The 10,810-nt window shown below is 48.4% G+C and overlaps 1 pseudogene; it reads left to right on the top strand.

Annotated features, from left to right (window-relative positions):
* Window positions 1–5,562: 5,562 nt before the first annotated feature.
* Window positions 5,563–6,967, top strand: LOC118629306 (annotated as a pseudogene).
* Window positions 6,968–10,810: the final 3,843 nt, after the last annotated feature.

The raw sequence follows: 10,810 nt of genomic DNA, 5'->3' as shown, positions 1-10,810 counted from the left end.
CCGTGCGCTGCCGCCTCTTGCTGCCGCGGTGTCCTGCGCCCGGCGCGATCCCCCCGACGGGCGCGCCCACCGCTCCGAGCCGGCTTTCTTGGAAAGATGCCACACGTGGCGGTCGCAAGTTTATTCGACTGAATACGCCCCCGAGGTGCTGGGAGAGGAAACTGCAAGAGAGGTACACGCCCTCTGCCGCCTCTCCGTGGAGCCAAAGACCCAGGACGTTCACCCGACCACCCCGACGCGGGTGACAAGGGTCGGACCAGGCGTCACGTCTAAGAGACACTTTTTCTCCAGTCCACTGACGGTCTCCGAGCCCCTGCTCTTGCCCGTCCGCACCGTTCCGGCATTCTCTTGCTCAGTAACAATTTCGCAGAATCCCATCACGTCACAATCTAAACCCCCTCCAATTGGCCAGTGGGGAGGGTGATTCAACTCTGTTTACTTTCTCCCCCTGCCAGTCAGAACGGCCTTTTTGGTGGAGAGGTGCGTCTAGAGCTGAGGCGTGCGGCCAATCCGACCGTTCCGTTTCGATGCCTCGTGCTACCCCTACGGCCACGAACGCTGACATTTAAAAGGGTAACAGCCCGGAGGCTGGAAAGGAGCAGCCACTCATCTTCTGGAGTGCCTCTAGGTCCGGTAGCCGGTCCAGGCCTCCTGGCTCCCGTTCCAGCTTTCGGAGCTGCGGGGCACACCTTCCCTAGTTGGTTGCGCTTTCTTACGACAAAAGATAACTTCTGGTTCGGTTTTCCAGCTCGCAAACAGTTAAGTGACTTCCTGCAAACGCTACAGTCCCAGCAACCAGCCTTCCAATCAAAAGTAAGTTGGTTGATGTCACTGACATTGGCTCAGCCAATCAGAAGGGCGTTCCGAAAGCAGACGCTCAACACTTGTAAATGCTTGGAGCTGTAGTGAAACTGGACACATCCTTGTATTTTGTTATTGTTGTTGTATTCGAGAAATGTATGGAAGGGCAGGGGTGATGAATTAATGCAATATGAGTCTATAAACACAAACGAGAAAGCAGCAATTCTTTCTTTTTTTCCAGTTTTGGCATGTATCACACTTTTGGAAAGATTTTTAATAATAGTCCTTCCATCCAATACATGAACTATGACTAATTCGTCTTAATGATGCAAAGCTGACAAAGTTCTGTTTAAAAGCACAGTCTTCCTATTGTTTGGCTATTCTTACATTGAAACACCCCATCACTGCTTTTGTGATACCTCCAAACTCCTTTACTTCCCTAGTGCAATTTATTCCAATAAGTTGTTTTTTTGAAGCTATTGTAACCCACCTTCAAATACATGAGACAAAATCCCTCATTTGTGTAACTTAAAAAAACCCCACATAATTCTTAGAACATTTTCTTTCCCTAGATCCCCGCATGATTGTTAGGGCATGTTTCCTTCCCTCACCTTACAAATGTGGAGACCTAGGACCCAGAGAAGTGGCTTGTCTACCTTATCAAGTAGATAGTGACAGAACTCAATTGAAATCGTAGATCTGATTTCTAGCTCTTTGAGCTTTACAATAACTGAACTCTTTGGTTTTGTGAAATATTAACTATATTAAAAAGATTCTTAACTGTAACCAGCTAGAGATCCTTACTCATTGAATGTTGTGGCATTACTTGATCAACAATTAGTATGGGTCTCAGAGGCTGATTAACTCAGTTTGGCTCTCCCCCTTAATGAATGATGGGGTTGTTTTCCAACTTCATAGAAGAAAAAAGAATCCAGGGCTAATGTCTCTTACAGAAGGCTTACTGTCAGCACAATTGATTAAAAATACATTCACTTTCCTAACTGGATGTGAGAGGTACCTGCTTCTATGTGATGCAGATCCAGTGAGGTCCAACCCTTATCCCCCACTGGCTGTTAGCTTCTGTTAAGTTTTGGGAAAGTAACACCAGGTTCTTGGTCTCTAAAGTAAGGATCTCAAATTAGCCCTCCTTGTGTGAAGGCTAGGGTAGTTTATTTTGCTTTTGCTTTTGAAGAGTACAGGAAGACACTGCAGTGGGTGACTACACGGGAAAGGGAAGTATAAAAAGGTGATTCTGGTCAACCAAGAATATCATCATCACTATCATCATCATAGTAAGACAGGTACATACATCATAGCATGTAAAAGTATACATCATAGCATGTAAAAGTGAAGCCATCTTAGGTTTCTTGTATTCCAATCCCCTTAACTTTAGAAAAAAAATTCACCAAAGCCCAGGAGAATTTGCCTACTTCATGATTTTTCTGGGACAAACTCTGTCCCCAAGGGTACATGATTACTTAGTAATTGCACCTTTGCTTGCCTCTTTAAGGTCCAGCACAAATACCAAAGGGGTCTCTACAGGGTCCCTGTTATCACCGCCTGTACAGTCTCTCAGACTTGCATTGCAACTAGCATTGTGCTGGGCACCTTTACACAGCTCTGGAGTTAATACTGGGGATATCCCAGAAAAGAAGGAAAATCTGTATCTTTCCTTGGAGATTATAATCCAGGAACTTTAATAAATCCATCATCATAGTTTTTAAAAATATAAACTTTCTCCTCCCTACTTCTTGCCCTCTTCTTTCTAATTCTTTTTAATTTTGTTCAAATTGTACATAAACTCTGAACTCTTCCAACTCATTTATTTCCGTTATAAAAGGAAGTCACAAAAAGAAAACTGAGGTTTCATACATGTGAATTTCTCTCACACATTTATAAAACTAGCTGCTCCTCGACTTGATTTAGAATATCTTTTTAAATCCAACAATTCTAAAAGTATAGACTTGTGTGTTTTTTTCCCACTAATTCATTTCCCAGATATTTATGTTTCTGTCAGAGAACTAGGCATGGGGAAGTACAGAAATAAAAAGTCACTCTGTCCTCAATTAGGCTTACAAGTTAAAAACATGTGTGTGTATTTATATATAAACATATCACAAGTAATAATTCCTACATCAGGGTTTTTTTTCTTGTAGTGTTTTCAACATCAAGTTGCCTTGCTGTGTTAAGATGCATATTATAAGTTTTATTATTAAAACCAACTTATACTGTTTTGCCAGCATGTGGTTGTCCTAATTAAATTTCTGGCACAATAAATTATCCCAAATTAATATGAATCATTCTTTTTTTTTTCTTTTCTTTTTTTTTTTTTTTTTTTTTTTTACAGATAGAGTGGGAGGGAAGAGAGGAAAGAGAGAGAGAGAGAAACATCGACGTGAAGGGACACATCGAGTGGCTGCCACCCGCACGACCAACCAGGGCCGGGGACAAACTGCAACCGAAGTACGTGCCCTTAGCGGGAACCGAACCCGGGTCTCTCCGGACTGCAGGCCGACGCTCTAACCGCTGAGCCAAACTGGCCAGGGCAATATGAATCATTCTTAATTACAATAAGTAATTTACCAGTAAAATATATATTACACCACATAAATATGAGGTCTGCTTCCCCCCAATTTAGTCTTTATAAATATACATCCACACAAACCAACTGGGAGGAATAGGAGAATTTAAACACTATAACAAGTGTTTCTAGTTTGTAAGTATTCCTTTTCATCTCTAAGTCCTGCCTAAACCTTGGTTTTATTAACCAAGTTCTCAAGAACAATGGGCTCCTGGACCTGAGATGAGCTGTGTTACTTTAGGCAACCTCTTAGAGCTATTTCCTTATTTGTTAATTAATTGATAGGATTCGATTCATACGTCTCCATAGTCCCTTCCAAATTCCAAATATTCCAGAGACATTTCCCCGCCCCCCAATAATCCTAGGGAAAAAAAAACTGAGCAAGACTTGGGCTCTTTCAACACGCCTTCATTTGCTGTGCATCTACAAACAGCTCTTCGTGTCAATGAAGGTCACAATATTTTACATCAATATTTAATGGGATAGCAGGCACAAATATAAATTTGTCCAAAATCCCTTAACACTTTTCTTCTTTACTTTCACGGTCTCTTTCTTTCTCCAAGCTAGTTTGTGGGAAGTGGCCGAGAGGGCCCAGGGAATCCCGTCCTTTTTCTAGAAACGTTTTCCACCGGAGCCCAAAGTGAGGTATTTCAAGGCTGAATGCAGCCCACTCCCAGGCCCCTGCCCTGGAGACTTTTATTCAACCTGAGCCCAAGGCAGAGTTTCCTCAACTAGACTCATCTCTCAGAGTTTAATCTAAAATACTTGTTGCCAGGTCTCATCCCTGCCCAGGGGCCAGGGAGGTGTAGGCTAAAATCGCACTCTGGAGGCACTGGGTTCCGTCAACACTGGGTTTTCTCATTCTTCCCTACTGGGAGGCGTGGACGGTGCTGGGCAGAGCTGCCAGCCTCCAGGCCGGAAGGAAAGAGAACAGATGGCTCGCTGGGGGTAGGGGATCACGTGTCAGACCTTCCTCTGGGCTGGTTCCAGACTTCTTTCTGGAATCAGGCCCTTCGGCTACAGCGACCCCGCCTAGGCCCACAGGGCAAATTTGGCAGTGTTCATTTTGGTGTAAACCAGGGAATTAGGAGAAGGCAGTTTGGGGAGGCGAGCTGAAGGGATCGGACTTCCAACAATGGCAGAGTTCCTGGATTTGAAATACAATCAGGTAAAGCCCTATCTGGTGCTACACCCATGGCCATAACAACAGTTAACACCCAGGGGCTGGCGAGGGAGGAGGACGCCGGCCAGCACGAACACTTGCACGACGCCCTACTTTGCTCTCGCTCCACTTAGCAGCCCTCCGCAAAGCTGCAGGCCTCTCCTCTGCCGAGCTGAAAGGCCACCCGTTCATGCATATGTAGGAGGATAAGTTTAGCTCGCAGCCCCCAGCGCTTGGAGAAGCCCCGCGCCGCTCGCGGTGAATCACCCACACTCGGGGGCGGGCGCAAGGCTCGGACCCGCAGACTGGCGGGCCGCTCAGCCACTTGCGAACCGCGCGCCCCGGTCTGGCATCGCCCTTTTAAAAAGTCTTCCGCAGGCGGCCACCGCAGCAGCAGCAGCCGGAGGAGGCGAGTTCATCTAAGGACAGTCCCAGTTCTCAGAAATCTCTTCCCTGCTGGAACATCAAGCTCCCTTTACTGCAGTTGAACAAACTGCCCTAGATTGGGGGATGAGGAACCCGCCCCAAAACTCGTGCAAGGAGCTCCGGGCGCCCGCGCCCACGTGTGCTAACCTTGAAATTAGCCCCCGCACCCGGGCGGGAGGCGGAGGGGCGGAGCGGGTTGTCGGTCCCCCGCGGTCCAAGCCCTCGCGTTTGCGCCCTCCGCGTGCGTGTACCGCCCCCACCACCCTGTTTCATAACTTTAGTGGGGCTGCATTTTTTTTGTTGTTAACTCTCCCGGGTAAGATAGGTGTGGAGAAGGTATGTGTGTTGGAAGGGGGGGTTGGGGGAGGCATCTTTCCGGTCAACCACTCCCGCGAGGAAGAGGAAAACCTGCTCTGCGGTACCCCCGGGAACACTGCGGAGTAGGGTGTCTGGATGACATCAGCTTCTAAACATAGCCCGCACCCCCAACTCTGGGGCCGGGAGCAGAGTTGGGGGGAGGGGGGGCTGGGAGACGGGGAGGCTAGTGCTGCTCTCCGCGGGCGGGGCGGCCCGCCGGCCTGGCTGGGGGGAGATGACTTTGCAGGAATCGTGTTCGCTGGGTTCGCAGGCAAATCTCTCCCGCGATGGTCGTGCCACAGGGTTAGGAAACATTCCTGCCATTCTGCGCTGTCCCCTACCCCACAGAAGGCATATACACCCACACACCCACACGCAGCCCTAGGAGCTAAGGTGTTTTTATTTATATAAGTCGCTCCATCCCTCAGCCGTAGTGCCCAGGTTTGGTCGGTCCCCGGAGCACCCGCACCCTCCAGCCCCGCGCCTGCCCCGGGGCTACGACTTCGAGGGGGTCGGCGCAGCCCTCCCGGTGAGTCAGATGGGCTGTTTCCTGTGGTTGCTGGTTGTGGAACAGTTTGTCCTTTTTACCCGCCCCCGCCCGTTCCCCACCCCCTTGGTAAATATAGCGCTCACGTTTCATCATCTCTTTGTCCAACGAGCGCCAGACACCGCGGCCTGCGGCCCCCGCCACCTCCCTCCTCCTCCCCCTCTCACGGTTACCTCGCATAACCCCGCGCGCGGGCAGCGGCGGGTAATAGCCTGCCCCGCGGTCCCTGCCCGCCCTGCACCCCATTGTTTTCCGCCGCAGTACACTCCCACCTACCTATCCCCTCCCCTGCTTCCACTCCCCAGTAAGTTATGCCCCCAGGCTCTCGCCCCTCGCCCCTCCACCGCTATCCTGGGGACGGGGTCGGGATGAGTGTAGGTGTTCGGAGGTAGACACCCCTTCCTTCCAGCCCCAGGTGTCTCCACACCACGCCAGTACGGGATCTTACACTTATCCCTACCCCCACTTCCCAGGTCCCAAGGCCGCCCACCGTTCCCCTCCGAAGCTCAGGTAACAAGCTGCTGAGACAGTGTCTGATTCACCGACAGCTGAACCAGCTCTGTGTACTTGGAGGTGGGCGCTTTCGTGAACCGTCTCCCTCCCACCCCCACAACCCCTGAAGGGGGTAGGCTGGAGGGTTGGGAAAGGAGAAGTGGGTGGATAGCAGCCTAGAAGTGCGTGCTTACTCTTCCCTCTCTCCTTTCCCCTCCCAGTTTCATTTCCACACATACAGCCACCCACCGGGGACCGGAGGCGGCTGGTGTTCTCTGAACGCAGGGAACTGGCTCTCTCTTTGGTCTCCTGTTTACTTCCCTCCTCTTTCCCCTCCCTCCTTCTCACCCCCACCACCGTGCCTCCCGCCCCAGCTGGGAAACCTGCAGCAAAACACTGCAGTCATGAGACTTCTCAGGACCCGAGCTGTGGCCCGCGTTTGCCCTGCCCTGCCTTGCCCTGCGTCCACTTGGGGCACTTTGTCCTGGAAAGAAAGGCTCTTGGGGCTCCTCATCCAGAAATGTGTAAGAGGAGACTGCCTCCCTCCCTCTTCTCCCACCTTGGCACCAGATACTATCCTGCAGTGGCCTTGCCTCCCTGACTTGGTGACTTGGCCAGGGCTCTGGGCCACCTCCATGAGTGGCCACCTGTCTAGGGAGGGATAGTGAGAGAATGGACAGCGTGTGTAAGAACTCGACATTCAGGATGCTGCAGAGCTGGCTTACTTGCTATCACAGGCTGTCCGGTTCATGACAGGGTGCCCAGAGTTCCCTGCTGACCAAGGTTTTTAGGCAGAACTGGGAAACCTGCTCCCAGGGACAGACACGCCCTCTCCTTATGGAGTCTGGCAAAAGCTTTTCCTTTCAAAGCTTGTTTCCCAGCAGGGAAGAATTCAGCCTCTCTCCCTCAGTAAGCTGAATGAACAAAGAACTCTGAGGAGGCCAGGAGGTTTGAGCTCTGGGTGCTGCCTGCATGAAGTTTACCCCATTGAAAAACCACCTCTTCACTACCACTCTCCTCCACTCCCATGGTTACCAGCTCTCTGTCCTTTGACAGCATAAATGTTGCACAGAGGAAGAAACAAACAAGGACATTTTAAATGTACTTTTAAATATCCAAAACACTGCCTTGGTCTTTTGGTAGCAAAAAAGGGGGGAGGGGGGATGAAAGTCCTGACTGTACCTGGTTTCCTTCTGACCCCAGGACCCTGAATGAATCCCTCACCCTGGATGGCCTCTGAGCTGCCAAAGGAGGGAAGGAAGCTTCTTGGGGTAGGAGAAACAAGAGGATTCAGAACAGAGCAGGTTCGCCCTGGCCGGTTTGGCTCAGCGGTTAGAGCGTCGGCCGGGTTCGGTTCCCGCTAAGGGCACGTACCTCGGTTGCAGTTTGTCCCTGGCCCTGGTCGGTTGTGCGGGTGGCAGCCACTCGATGTGTTCCTTTCACATCGATGTTTCTCTCTCTCTCTCCCTCCCACTCTACCTGAACAAAAAATGGAAAAATGTCCTCGGGTGAGGATAAAAAAAAAAAAAAAAAAAAAAAAGAACAGAGCAGGTTCACCCAGGGCAGTGAATTATTACTCCAGTCAGGCTATTGCTCCCCTCCTCTCCCCTCCCCTCTCCATCCTTAACCCCCCCCCCCCCAGCTGTTCTGAAGTACCTGCCTTGAGACTCTACCACCCCCCTGCTTGTTGCTGTCTTCTGTAGGCTCTTGTGCACTGCCCCTCTTTCCCAGAAGATTCTCCTACCTGGTGAAACCCTGATTCTGTCCAGCTTCACATGCTGGACAAAAACAACAGTGCTAACTGTTGCCACTACATTTATGATCGTAAATCTCAAGTGAGCCCTTCGACAGTGCCCTTCTAGCATTTCCCTAGTCGGTTTACTTTCCACACTCTGAAATGACTACATTGCACCTTCTATCCTCAAACATCCAACACCCTTTCCCCTTCTAACTCTGGGCTGAAAACCTTGCTTTTTATTTCACTGAGAAAATAAAAGCAATTTCACAAGAACTACCTCATCTTTCTACCACCATCGCTTCCATCCTACTTGCCTCTCTGCCAGGACTCTGCCTTCCCTCCCTTCCCATCATCTGGATAGTGTCCCAGCCATGTGGTTCCTTCTGTTCTTGACTTTTTTTTTTTTAATGCTCACCTGAGGATGTTTTTCCATTTATCATCAGATAGAATAGGAGGGAGGGAGGGAGGGGAAGAGGGAAACATTGATGTGAGAGAAGCATTGACTGGCTGCCTCCTTCATGGCTCTACCATGGCCGGGGATGAACTACAACCGAGGTACATGCCCTTGCCTGGAATCGAACCCTTGACAGTTTGATACTCTAACCCAGGGTTGATACTTTTACACAGCGGTTCTCAACCTGTGGGTCGTGACCCCTTTGGAGATCAAATGACCCTTTCACAGGGGTCGCCTAAGACCATTGGAAAACACGTATTTCTGATAGCAATTCATAACAGTAGCAAAATTACAGTTATGAAGTAGCAACAAAAATAATTTTATGGTTGGGGGTCACTACAACATAAGGAACTGTATTAAAGGGTCACGGCATTAGGAAGGTTGAGTCTAATCACTGAGCCAAACAGGCCAGGGCTTTTTATTTGTTAAAGCAATTCATTTCAGCCTTACAAGTTACAATTAAAAAGGAACCATCTCAACCTTTCATAGGGAGCAGACCACACAAAATTATAGCACATTGTTTCTGTTCCTTTAAATATATATTTTTATTAATTTTTTTAGAGATAAAGGAAGGGAGAGAGAGAGAGAGAAACATGGACTGGCAGCCTCCTGCATGCTTCCTACTGGGGACTGAGCCTATAACCCCAGGCATGTGCCCTGACCAGGAATCAAACCGGGACCTCTCAGTCCATGGGACGACGCTCAATCCACTGAGCCACACTGGCTGGGCTGTTTCTGTTTCTTTAAAAAGCAAATTACTCTGGATCCATAGAGAATGCTGGGCATAATGTTCAGTAACAGAGGATCTGGGAAAAAACTAGGTAACCAGGTGATATCTACAAAGTGGGTACCAGTCATTAGCCTGGGAGGAAAGAGAGAAATTCACTTTGGATTAGAAGTCATCTGGCCAACGGGACAGAAGTTTGGGCCCCTCTTGACTATTTAATGACTGTTCCTGAAATTATCCCCCTTCTCCTGCTCATCAATTGTCTCGCTTTCCTAAGTTCACATTAGCAGGAAAATATGGTGTACTCCTTCCTGTCTTCATAAGTACAGTGTGTATATCCCCTTGATCCTTTAGTCCCCTCCAATATTACTCCACCTGCTTTTGTATTTGACTGCTAATGTCACAAAGTTGCTTGTATTCACTGCATGTCTGTTCACACCTCCTATTCTCTCTTAATCTCACATTAATCACACTTTCACCCAATTGCTCTACCAAAACCGCTTTTGTCAAGGTCACAAATGACCTCCATCCTGCCAAATCTATTAGATACTTATTTCATTTCATCCACCTTGAAGCAAAGAAAACTAAGGAGTAGGCAGGAAAGTAAGAGGAAAATAGGAGAATGTGCTGTCATAGAAGCCAAGAGAAGAAATTGTTTCAAGGAAGAGAATTTAATTCCTTCTTTGCTGGTTTGGTTCTTCTGGCTCTCCAAAAGTTGGGGTGCCCCAGGGCCCTGTCCTTGGCCCTTTTCCATATCTACACTTACTCTGTTGGTGACTTAATCTTGCCTCAAGGCTTTAATACCTTTTATATGTCAATGACTCCCCGATTTTATCTTTAGTTCAGGCCTCTCTCTTAACTCCACATGGACTGTCCACCCATCTATTCGTCATCTCTGCTTGAATATCTAACAGGCATTTCAAACTTAACATATTAAAATTGAACTACTGACTATTCCCCCCCAAAAGAGCTCTATTGAAAACCTTTTCCATCTTAGATAAAAGCATTCCTGTTTTTCCGGTTGTTCAGGCTGTAAACCAAGGAGTTATCCTTGATTCCTCTCCAATTTATACCGCACAGTTAATTCAGCAGAAACTCCAGCTCGCTATATTTTCCAAATCTGTTCAGAATCTGGTGCCTTTTTGTCACCTTCACTGCTTGCATCTTTATCTTTTGCATCAGCGCGGTAGCCTTCTAGCTGGTCCCCCTGCTTCCACCCTCGGCTGGCTTCTTTTCTCAGCACCACTGTGAGAGTTCTGTTCTTAAAACATGTCGGGTCACGTCATTCCTTTGCTCAAAACTCCACAGGGAAAGATACAATCATCAAAGTGGAAAGGGAACCCACTGTATGGGAGAGCATAATTGCCAATGATATATCAGATAAGGGGTTAATTTCCAATATATAGAGAGTGCTCATGCAGCTCAACAAAAGGAAAACAAAGAACCCAATTAAAAAATGGGCAGAGGAGCTAAATAGACACCTCTCCAAACAGGACATACAAGTAGATAAGAGACATGAAGAAAT

The sequence above is a fragment of the Molossus molossus genome, unplaced genomic scaffold (assembly GCF_014108415.1).
Source record: "Molossus molossus isolate mMolMol1 unplaced genomic scaffold, mMolMol1.p scaffold_m16_p_14, whole genome shotgun sequence".
NCBI classification, from domain to species: Eukaryota; Metazoa; Chordata; class Mammalia; order Chiroptera; family Molossidae; genus Molossus; species Molossus molossus.
The sequence above is the reverse complement of the archived record's forward strand: the minus strand, read 5'-3'. Positions and strand labels throughout refer to the sequence as shown.